Raw genomic sequence first — 9,566 nt, 5'->3', positions numbered from 1 at the left:
CTACAACTCCCAGCATGCCGAGACAGCTGTTTGCTGTTAGGGCATGCAGGGATTTGCAGTTTTGCAACATCTGGAGGGCTACAGTTTAGAGATCTCCAAACTGTGGACCTCCAGCTGTTGCAAAACTACAAATGCCAGCATGCATTCCGTCGGATCCAGGTAGCCAGCCGCACGACATCGTCGGATTCCGATCTCCTCCACCGATGGTCGCCCACAGCCTCGCCCGCGGGGTAAGTGGACGTCGGCGCCTGTCCTCTGTCGGTTCCCTGTTCTGCCCCGCCTATTGTGAGTGGGCAGAACGGGGAAGCCGAAAGTAAAGCCCCCCCACCCCCCGATCTGCTATTGGTGGTCGTGTCTAGACCACCAATAGCAGGGATAGGAGGGGTGGCACCCCTGCCACCTCATTCCTATACCTTCAGGGGGATCGTGGCTGTCATGGACAACCGCGATCCCCGTTATATTCCGGGTCACCATAGACCCGTATGACCTGGAATAGCCGCAAATCGCATGTCGGCAATTTGCGGCGATCGCAGACATGGGGGCCTGGGCATTTGCGCGGGGTGCCTGCTGATAGATATCAGCAGTCACCCCCGTCCGGCGTGCCGCAGGGACCGAAATTCCCACGGGTGTACAGGTACACCCTTGGTCCTTAAGGGGTTAAAGGGGTACTCGGGTGAAAAACTGTTTTTTGTTTTTTTTTTAAATCAACTGGTGCCAGAAAGTTAAACAGATTTGTAAATTAATTCTATTAAAAAATCTTAATCATTCCTGTCCTTATTAGCTGCTGAATACTACAGTGGAAATTCTTTTCTTTTTGAAACACAGAGCTCTCTGCTGACATCACAAGCAAAGTGCTCTCTGCTGACATCTCTTTCCATTTTAGGAACTGTCCAGAACAGCATATGTTTGCTATGGGGATTTCCTGTTACTCTGGGCAGTTCTTAAAATGGACAGAGATGTCAGCAGAGAGCACTGTGCTCGTGATGTCAGCAGACAGCTCTGTGTTTCAAACGGAAAAGAATTTCCACTGTAGTATTCAGCAGCTAATAAGTACAGGAAGTAATTTACAAATCTGTTTAACTTTCTGGCACCCTTTAAAGGGTACTTCTCATCAAATAAACTTTTGATATATTTTAGATTAACCCCTTAAGGACTCAGGGTTTTTCCGTTTTTGCACTTTCGTTTTTTCCTCCTTACATTTTAAAAATCATAACCCTTTTAATTTTCCACCTAAAAATCCATATTATGGCTTATTTTTTGCGTCGCCAATTCTACTTTGCAGTGAAATTAGTCATTTTACCCCAAAAATGCACGGCAAAACGGGAAAAAAATCATTGTGCGACAAAATCGGAAAAAAAACGCCATTTTGTAACTTTTGGGGGCTTCCGTTTCTACGCAGTGCATATTTCGGTAAAAATTACACCTTATCATTATTCTGTAGGTCCATACGGTTAAAATGATCCCCTACTTATATAGGTTTGATTTTGTCGCACTTCTGGAAAAAATCATAACTACATGCAGGAAAATGTATACGTTTAAAAATGTCATCTTCTGACCCCTATAACTTTTTTATTTTTCCACGTACAGGGCGGTATGAAGACTTATTTTTGATCTGAAGTTTTTATCGGTATGATTTTTGTTTTGATCTGAGTTTTTGATCACTTTTGATAAATTTTTTAATGGTATAAAAAGTGACCAAAATACGCTTTTTTGGACTTTGGAATTTTTTTGCGCGTACGCCATTGACCGTACGGTTTAATTAATGATATATTTTTATAGTTCGGACATTTACGCACGCGGCGATACCACATATGTTTATTTATTTATTTTTTTTACACTGTTTTATTTTTTTTATGGGAAAAGGGGGGTGATTCAAACTTTTATTAGGGAAGGGTTTAAATGACCTTTATTAACACTTTTTTTTTACATTTTTTTTGCAGTCTTATAGGTCCCATAGGGACCTATAACACTGCACACACTGATCTCCTATGCTGATCACTGGCGTGTATTAACACGCCTGTGATCAGTGTTATCGGCGCTTGACTTCTCCGGCCTGGATCTCAGGCATGGAGCAGTCATTCGCCGATCGGACACCGAGGAGGCAGGTAAGGGCCCTCCCGGTGTCCGGTCAGCTGTTCGGGACGCCGCGATTTCACCGCGGCGGTCCCGAACAGCCCGACTGAGCAGCCGGGTCACTTTCACTTTCACTTTAGAAGCGGCGGTCAAAGCTTTGACCGCCGCTTCTAAAGGGTTAATACCTCACATCGCCGCGATCGGCGATGTGTGGTATTAGCCGCGGGTCCCGGCCGTTGATGAGCGCCGGGACCGACGCGATATGATGCGGGATCGTGGCGCGATCCCACTTCATATCGCAGGAGCCGGCGCAGGACGTAAATATACGTCCTGCGTCGTTAAGGGGTTAATGAATGTTGAATAACTTTCCAATAGCATATTAATGGAAAATATTCTTTCTATTGTATTTTTCCCGATCAGTCCTGTCAGCAAGCATTTCTGACTCATGCTGGAGTCCTAAACACTCAGAGCTGCCAGGCTGCTTTGTTCACAGCCAAACAGGCTGTGAACAAAGCAGGCTGGCAGCTCTGAGTGTTCTCCTTTGTGAACAAAGCAGACTGGCAGCTCGTAGTGTTTAGGACTCCAGCATGAGTCTGAAATGCTTGCTGCCAGGACTGGTAGGGAGACCCCTAGTGGTCATTTCTTCAAAGTGGAAAATTAAATAGAAAGAAGCATATTTTTTAATAACATGCAATTGTAAAGTTATTCTGCATACATTAATCTATAATATATCAAAAGTTTTTTTGATGAGAGGTACCCTTTAAGCATTTTAGGCAAATACTTTTGACTGTCCAGCAAACCTACAGCCACACAACCCGGTACAGCTATACTGGGCCACCCAGTGGCGTCGCGACCCGGGTGCGGGGGGTGCGGCCCGCACCGGGTGACACCAACCTAATGGGGTGACACCAAGACGCTCCGCAGCACCCCCCCCCCCCAAATCTGTGTCAGACCGGCCTCCCATCCGTCAGCACCCCCCCCCCCCCCTGCGCTGTGTGTGCGGTGCGTCCGTCCGTCAGCAAACCCCCTTTTTCAACTTCACTGTGCGCCCGACCGTCATCACACCCCTCACCTTCACCAGCACTGTGCCTGTCCTCCGCTCCCACGTCTGCGCCGGCCTGACGTCACACCGCATGGCCGCGCAGGAGGACGTGAGTTACGTCACTCGCACGGCGCCCGGTGAGAAGGAGCACTGCGCTGGATGGGTGAGTGTGTATGTCTGTCTCTCTGTCTCTATCTATGCTTATGTGTGACAGTGTGTATGTGACTGTGTGTGTTTGTGTGACTCTCTGAGTGTGTGTGTGACTCTGTGTGTGTGTTTGTGCGACTCTATGTGTGTGTGTGACTGTGAGTGTGTCTCTCTGACTGTGTGTGTGTGTGTGTGTGTTTGTCTCTCTGTGTTGTATGTGTTTTTTTTTTTTTTTGTGTGTGTGTGTGTGTGGGGGGGGGGGGGGGGGGGGTATAACCAGTGATCTATTGTGGGGAGACTTTGACCCATTGTGGGGAACCTGCAAGGGAACCTGCGGCCTAATGTGGGGAAACTACTACCAAATGTGGGGAGTCTATGCTACCTAATGTGGGGAATCTGTGCTACCAAATGTGGGAAGTCTATGCTACCTTATGTGGGGAATCTGTGCTACCTAATGTGGAGAAATTGCTACCTAATGTGGGGTAACTGGTACCTACCAAATGTGGGGGAACTGGTACCAAATGTGGGGAATCTATGCTGCCTAATGTGGGGAATAGATGCTACCTAATGTGGGGAAACTGTGACCTACCTAATGTGGGGGCACTGCTGCCTACCTAATGCTCCCCCCCTGGCAGTAGCACCCTCATCATCCACCAGCAACACCCCCCCCCCAGCAGCACCTCCATCAACATATCCTGATGGTGGATGATGGAGGTGCTCCTGCCAGGAGGATGATCCTGCCGATGGATGATGGGGGTGATACTGCCAGGGGGGATGGCCAGTAGCACCCTCATCATCCTCCAGCAACACCCCCCCCAGTAGTAGCACCCCCATCATCCACTAGCAACACCACCAATACCCCCCTCCCATGGTAATAGCATCAGCTAACGGATGTTGAGGGGTGTTACTTTGGTTGTGGTATTATATTCAGAGGGGGCAGTGTATGGCAACGTTATATTCAGAGGGCGCAGTTTGTGGTAGTATTATATTCAGAGGGTATAGTGTGTGGCGATATTATATTCAGGGGTACAGTATGTGGCAGATTTATATTCAGAGGGTACAGTATGTGTTGGTATTATATTCAGAATGTACAATGTGTTGTAGTATTATATTCAGTGGGTACAGTGTGTGGCGGTATTATATTCAGGGGTACAGTATGTGGCAGATTTATATTCAGAGGGTACAGTATGTGTTGGTATTATATTCAGAATGTACAATGTGTGGTAGTATTATATTCAGTGGGTACAGTGTGTGGCGGTATTATATTCAGGGGTACAGTATGTGGCAGATTTATATTCAGAGTGTACAGTATGTGTTGGTATTATATTCAGAATGTACAATGTGTGGTAGTATTATATTCAGTGGGTACAGTGTGTGGCGGTATTATATTCAGGGGTACAGTATGTGGCAGATTTATATTCAGAGTGTACAGTATGTGTTGGTATTATATTCAGAATGTACAGTGTGTGGTAGTATTATATTCAGTGGGTACAGTGTGTGGCGGTATATTCAGGGGTACAGTATGTGGCAGATTTATATTCAGAGTGTACAGTATGTGTTGGTATTATATTCAGAATGTACAGTGTGTGGTATTATATTCAGTGGGTATGGTGTATGGAAGGTTTATAATCAGAGTATAGTGTATAGTAGTATTATATTTAGAGGATACAGTGTCTGTCAGGTTTATAATAATTATTGTTTTCATATAGAGGATGAGAATGCGCTGACATAGTGAGGAGACGTCTGGGCGTCACATTCTGCAGAGAGAAGTTTTAGCTGGACCAGGCGGTATGTACCATCTGAATTAGATAAGGGAAGACTATAGAGAAGACGTCACCTGTAATCACTGATACCATTGTGTATTCTCCTCACTATAGAGAAGACGTCACCTGTAGTCACTGATATCATTGTGTAGTCTCCTCACTATAGAGAAGACGTCACCTGTAGTCACTGATATCATTGTACATTCTCCTCACTATAGAGAAGACGTCACCTGTAATCACTGATATCATTGTGTATTCTCCTCACTATAGAGAAGACGTCACCTGTAGTCACTGATATCATTGTGTATTCTCCTCACTATAGAGAAGACGTCACCTGTAGTCACTGATATCATTGTGTATTCTCCTCTCTATGTCCTATCAGAGCTGTAGTCACTTGTCAGTTCTACAGTTAGGTCAGTGAAACTACAACTCCCAGCATAACCTCACCACTGCTCAAAGGGGTACTCTACTGGAAAAAAAAAAATTTAATCAGCTGGTGCTACAAAGTTAAACAGATTTGTAAATTACTTCTATTTAAAAATCTTAATCCTTCCAGTACTTATTAGCTGCTGTATAAGCGATTCACAGGAAGTTATTTTCTTTTTTAATTTATTTTCTGTCTGACCACAGTGCTCTGTGCTGACACCTCTGTCCATGTCAAGAACTGTACATAGTAGGAGCAAATCCCCATAGCAAACCTATCCTGCTCTGGACAGTTCCTGACATGGACAGAGGTGTCAGCAAATAGCACTGTGGTCAGACTGGAAAGAACTACACAACTTCCTGTGGAGCATGCACCAGCTTATAAGTACTGTAAGTATTAAGATTTTAAATAGAAGTAATTTAAAAATCTGTTTAACTTTCTGGCACCAGTTGATATAAAAGTAAATGTTTTCCAGTGGCGTACCCCTTTAAGTAATTCTGGGAGCTGTATATTTCAATGGTGAAAACTTTTTTAACACTTTCCTATTCTGTGGCAACTGGTATATCTGATTATTATACTGGAATTTCTCACAATGCGCTACAACAGTGGTGTCTGTCACAACAGGCTAAAAACTTACTGGGGGGAGGGGGTAGGTATGGGGGTGACACCATTTTCTACCGCACCGGGTGACACCAACCCTAGCAACGCCACTGGGGCCACCCACCCCATATACATTGGCATATACTCAGAGGCCTAGCTTGTAGCTTCTGGGCCCCAATGCAAAATCTACAACAGGGCCCCATATGCCAATTAAAATACTGGTCTCTTATTGGGTAGATGTGCTTTGGGGCCCCCTTAGGCACCATGGCCCCGGTGCGATTGCTACCTCTATGTCTACGCCCCCGCATATACTCCACAAGTAGAGTGTGAACAGAGACTAAAGATTTCTACACAATGCCAGTGTCTTTGGGACCTATGTCCAGAATTTGGATCACCTGACTCATCCCGCTTGGCGAGGCGGCCGCTGGCTGCCATATCTAGGCCGGCATGGAACAGAGAACTGCCTGAGAATTTAGAAACAACAAAGCACAATGGGGGAGATTGAAGCAGTTGCCCATAGCAACCAATCAGATCGCTTCTTTCATTTTTCCCAGGTCTTTTAAAAAATAAATAAAAATGAAAGCAACGATCTGATTGGTTACTATGGACAACTGCACCACTCTTCCTCGACACAGGTATGGATTAATCTCCCTCAACGCGTTTCGCTTTTCCCATAACTCAAATTACGGGAGCAGTGCGGCTCACGGTGCCATGTTGTCTCTCCAAAACTTTATTTCACTTTCCTGGGACTTTTAGAAACAACAGAACACAATGGAGAGAGGGGGATATAATTTCTTACACCAGCACAGAGTGGCAATTTTGCGCAAACTACCCCTTTCCGTAAACAAATTATTTATGCAAAAAAAATAAAAAAACTGGCACAGGAAATAATAAAGTCCCCCGAGTGTGTTCTGTCATCCCTGCCACCTCTCTGTCTCTGCTTGAAGGCAGCGACCCCCATTCGCCTCACCAGTGACAAGAAGAGACGAGCCCCTAGTGCAGTGTTTCTCAACCCGGGGTACCTCCAGCTGCTGCAAAACTACACCTCCCAGCATGCCCGGACAGCCGTTGGCTGTCCGGGCATGCTGGGAGTTGTAGTTTTACAACAGCTGGAGGCGCCTAGGTTGGGAAATACTCCCCTGCGTAATCACTAATGTAAGCCATCGGCTGTCTGGGCATGCTGGGAGTTGTAGTTTTGCAACAGCTGGAGGCACCCTGGTTGGGAAACACTGTCTTAGTGCCAGGGGAAATATATATTGTCAAAATATCCTGCACAAGTGTGTGGTTTTTTCCAGAGGCTGCGTAAAAACTGATTATGCTGCGCACGTCGCATGATAAATTTGCGCAAATGACAGGAAACTCGCTGGATAGGGCAAAAAAAAAGGGTTAAAAAAGCTCACACACATTCCTATGCTAGCTGGTGGCTGGAGTACATTTTGCACAAAAAATTATTTTTGCGCAATACATTAAGCGCTAAATGCTCCCTGGAGGCGCGTAACATGAAAAATGAGGAAGCCAGCACAGAACATACAAGTCAAAATAATGGTGAAACATGAGATGGTAATTTCGGTTCAAGTTAATGCACAAAATAAAAACACGCTGCACGCGCAATTGTACAGTAGATAAATTCCCCCCCCCTTCCCCTCAGTTTCGTGTGATGTTTTGCTGTAATAAAGAGATTACTTACTGCAGTTCCCTATGTATATATATATATATATATATATATATATGTGTGGTGTCCCGGTACCGTATCCTATCCGGTACCTTTTATTGTGGGTCCCCATAGCCAGGGTCCCTAGGACGTCGGGGTCCCAATTGTCTATTTAACCCCTAGTCACCTCTCATCCAGTTGGTCATTGTCCAGTAACCACTTAGGATTTGGATGTATAAGATTGTATGAATGTAAATAAATAGTTAATTACCTGCCCATAGCGTAGCAGGACCTGGGGGTCACGTGGTCAGGTGAACTCTATGGTATTTCTGCTTTAGGACCTTTGGAGGTCCCTTTGACGTAGTCAATCCCATCACTCATTGTAACAGTGAATGACGGATGTTCGGACCAGTCATATTAGCCCCGCCCCCTGCCCATATAAGGGAGCAGCGGCCATGTTCTTGCTCTCTTGTTCCTGTGCAAGCAAGCAAGAAGCATCTGCGCTGCTGAGATCAGTGAGTCTAGGCCTGAACCTTGCGGCAACGGCCGATAACTTCTAAATTCTGAGTGTATCAATCCCCACGCACTCTGCAGGATCACCGAACCTTATCTATCCCCTAAATCCTGATGGATCTGCAATAACTACCCTAAATTCAGAGACTTTTAATATCATTCAAGGTCCGCAACAATTGTCAATCATTGAGCGATATAAAGACTGTATTCCGGAGACTGTCATTGTTCATTGGATGTACCGCAAGCACTTACCGTATTTTTCGCCGTATAAGACGCACTTTTTCTTCCCCAAAACTGGGGGGGGAAAGTCGGTGCGTCTTATACGGCGAATACACCCCTATCGCGGCGGTCCCTGCGGCCATCAACGGCCGGGACCCGCGGCTAATACAGGACATCACCGATCGCGGTGATGCCCTGTATTAACCCTTCAGACGCGGCGATCAAAGCTGACCGCCGCGTCTGGAGGGAAAGTGACACTAACCCGGCTGTTCAGCGATTTCACCGCGGCGGTCCCGAACAGCCCGACTGAATAGCCGGGTTAGTGCTTACAGGACAAGGGGTGGGACCTTACCTGCCTCCTCGGTGTCTTCTCCGTTCAGGGATCCCCTGTATGGCCGGAGCTCTCCTTCCTCGTCATCACGTCGTCGCGTACGTGCGTCGGCGTGCGTAACGACGTGATGGCGGCGACGGAGAGCGAGGATACCCGGCCGGCAGCAGAGACGTTCCGGAGCGACGGGGACACGGCGACAGCGATGGAGCGACATCCAGGGCAGCGGTGATGGGTCCGGAGCGGCGGGGACACGTGAGTATTACCTCCTCCTGCAGTGGTCTTCAATCTGCGGACCTCCAGATGTTGCAAAACTACAACTCCCAGGTTGAAGACCACTATTGGGTTCAAAATCTTTATTTTTTTAGATTTTGCACCTATAAATTGGGTGCGTCCTATAGGACGAAAAATACGGTAAGTGAAATTTGTTCAAGTACATTGTGGACCTTCAGTCATTTCATTACAAGCACCTATCGTTTCTGGGAAGGGCAGCGTTAGGCCGGAGAATTACCTCATCATACTAGCCCTCAGCCTGGCGTCACGAACTATAGGGTAAACATTAACCCCTTATCTACTACAACGTCCCAACTACCCTACACCCCCCAAGGCTTACCACATATAGTAAATTTGAGAAGCCGTATTAGTCCAGTGATGCTGATGCAATATATGTGTATATATATATATATATATATATATATATATATATATATATATATATATATATATATAAAGATTCTTCTAATATTAATAAGATTGTCTTTTTAATATAATTCAGCACAAAGACTCATCTCTATAGACAGGGAAAT

The 9,566-nt window shown here is 45.9% G+C and overlaps 1 protein-coding gene across 1 annotated transcript in view; it reads left to right on the top strand.

Moving 5' to 3' along the window:
• The first annotated feature begins 222 nt into the window (after positions 1-222).
• The window catches only part of LOC130277378 (metallothionein-like), a 45,190-nt gene continuing 35,846 nt past the window's right edge, over positions 223-9,566 (top strand). Inside the window, exon 1 of the mRNA XM_056528033.1 lies at positions 223-230. The gene's annotated coding sequence lies outside the window, so the exon portion shown is untranslated. The remainder of the gene's footprint in view (positions 231-9,566) is intronic.

Source organism: Hyla sarda, chromosome 6 (assembly GCF_029499605.1).
Source record: "Hyla sarda isolate aHylSar1 chromosome 6, aHylSar1.hap1, whole genome shotgun sequence".
Lineage (NCBI taxonomy): Eukaryota > Metazoa > Chordata > Amphibia > Anura > Hylidae > Hyla > Hyla sarda.
Note: the sequence above shows the minus strand (reverse complement) of the source record. Positions and strands in the feature narration are given on the sequence as shown.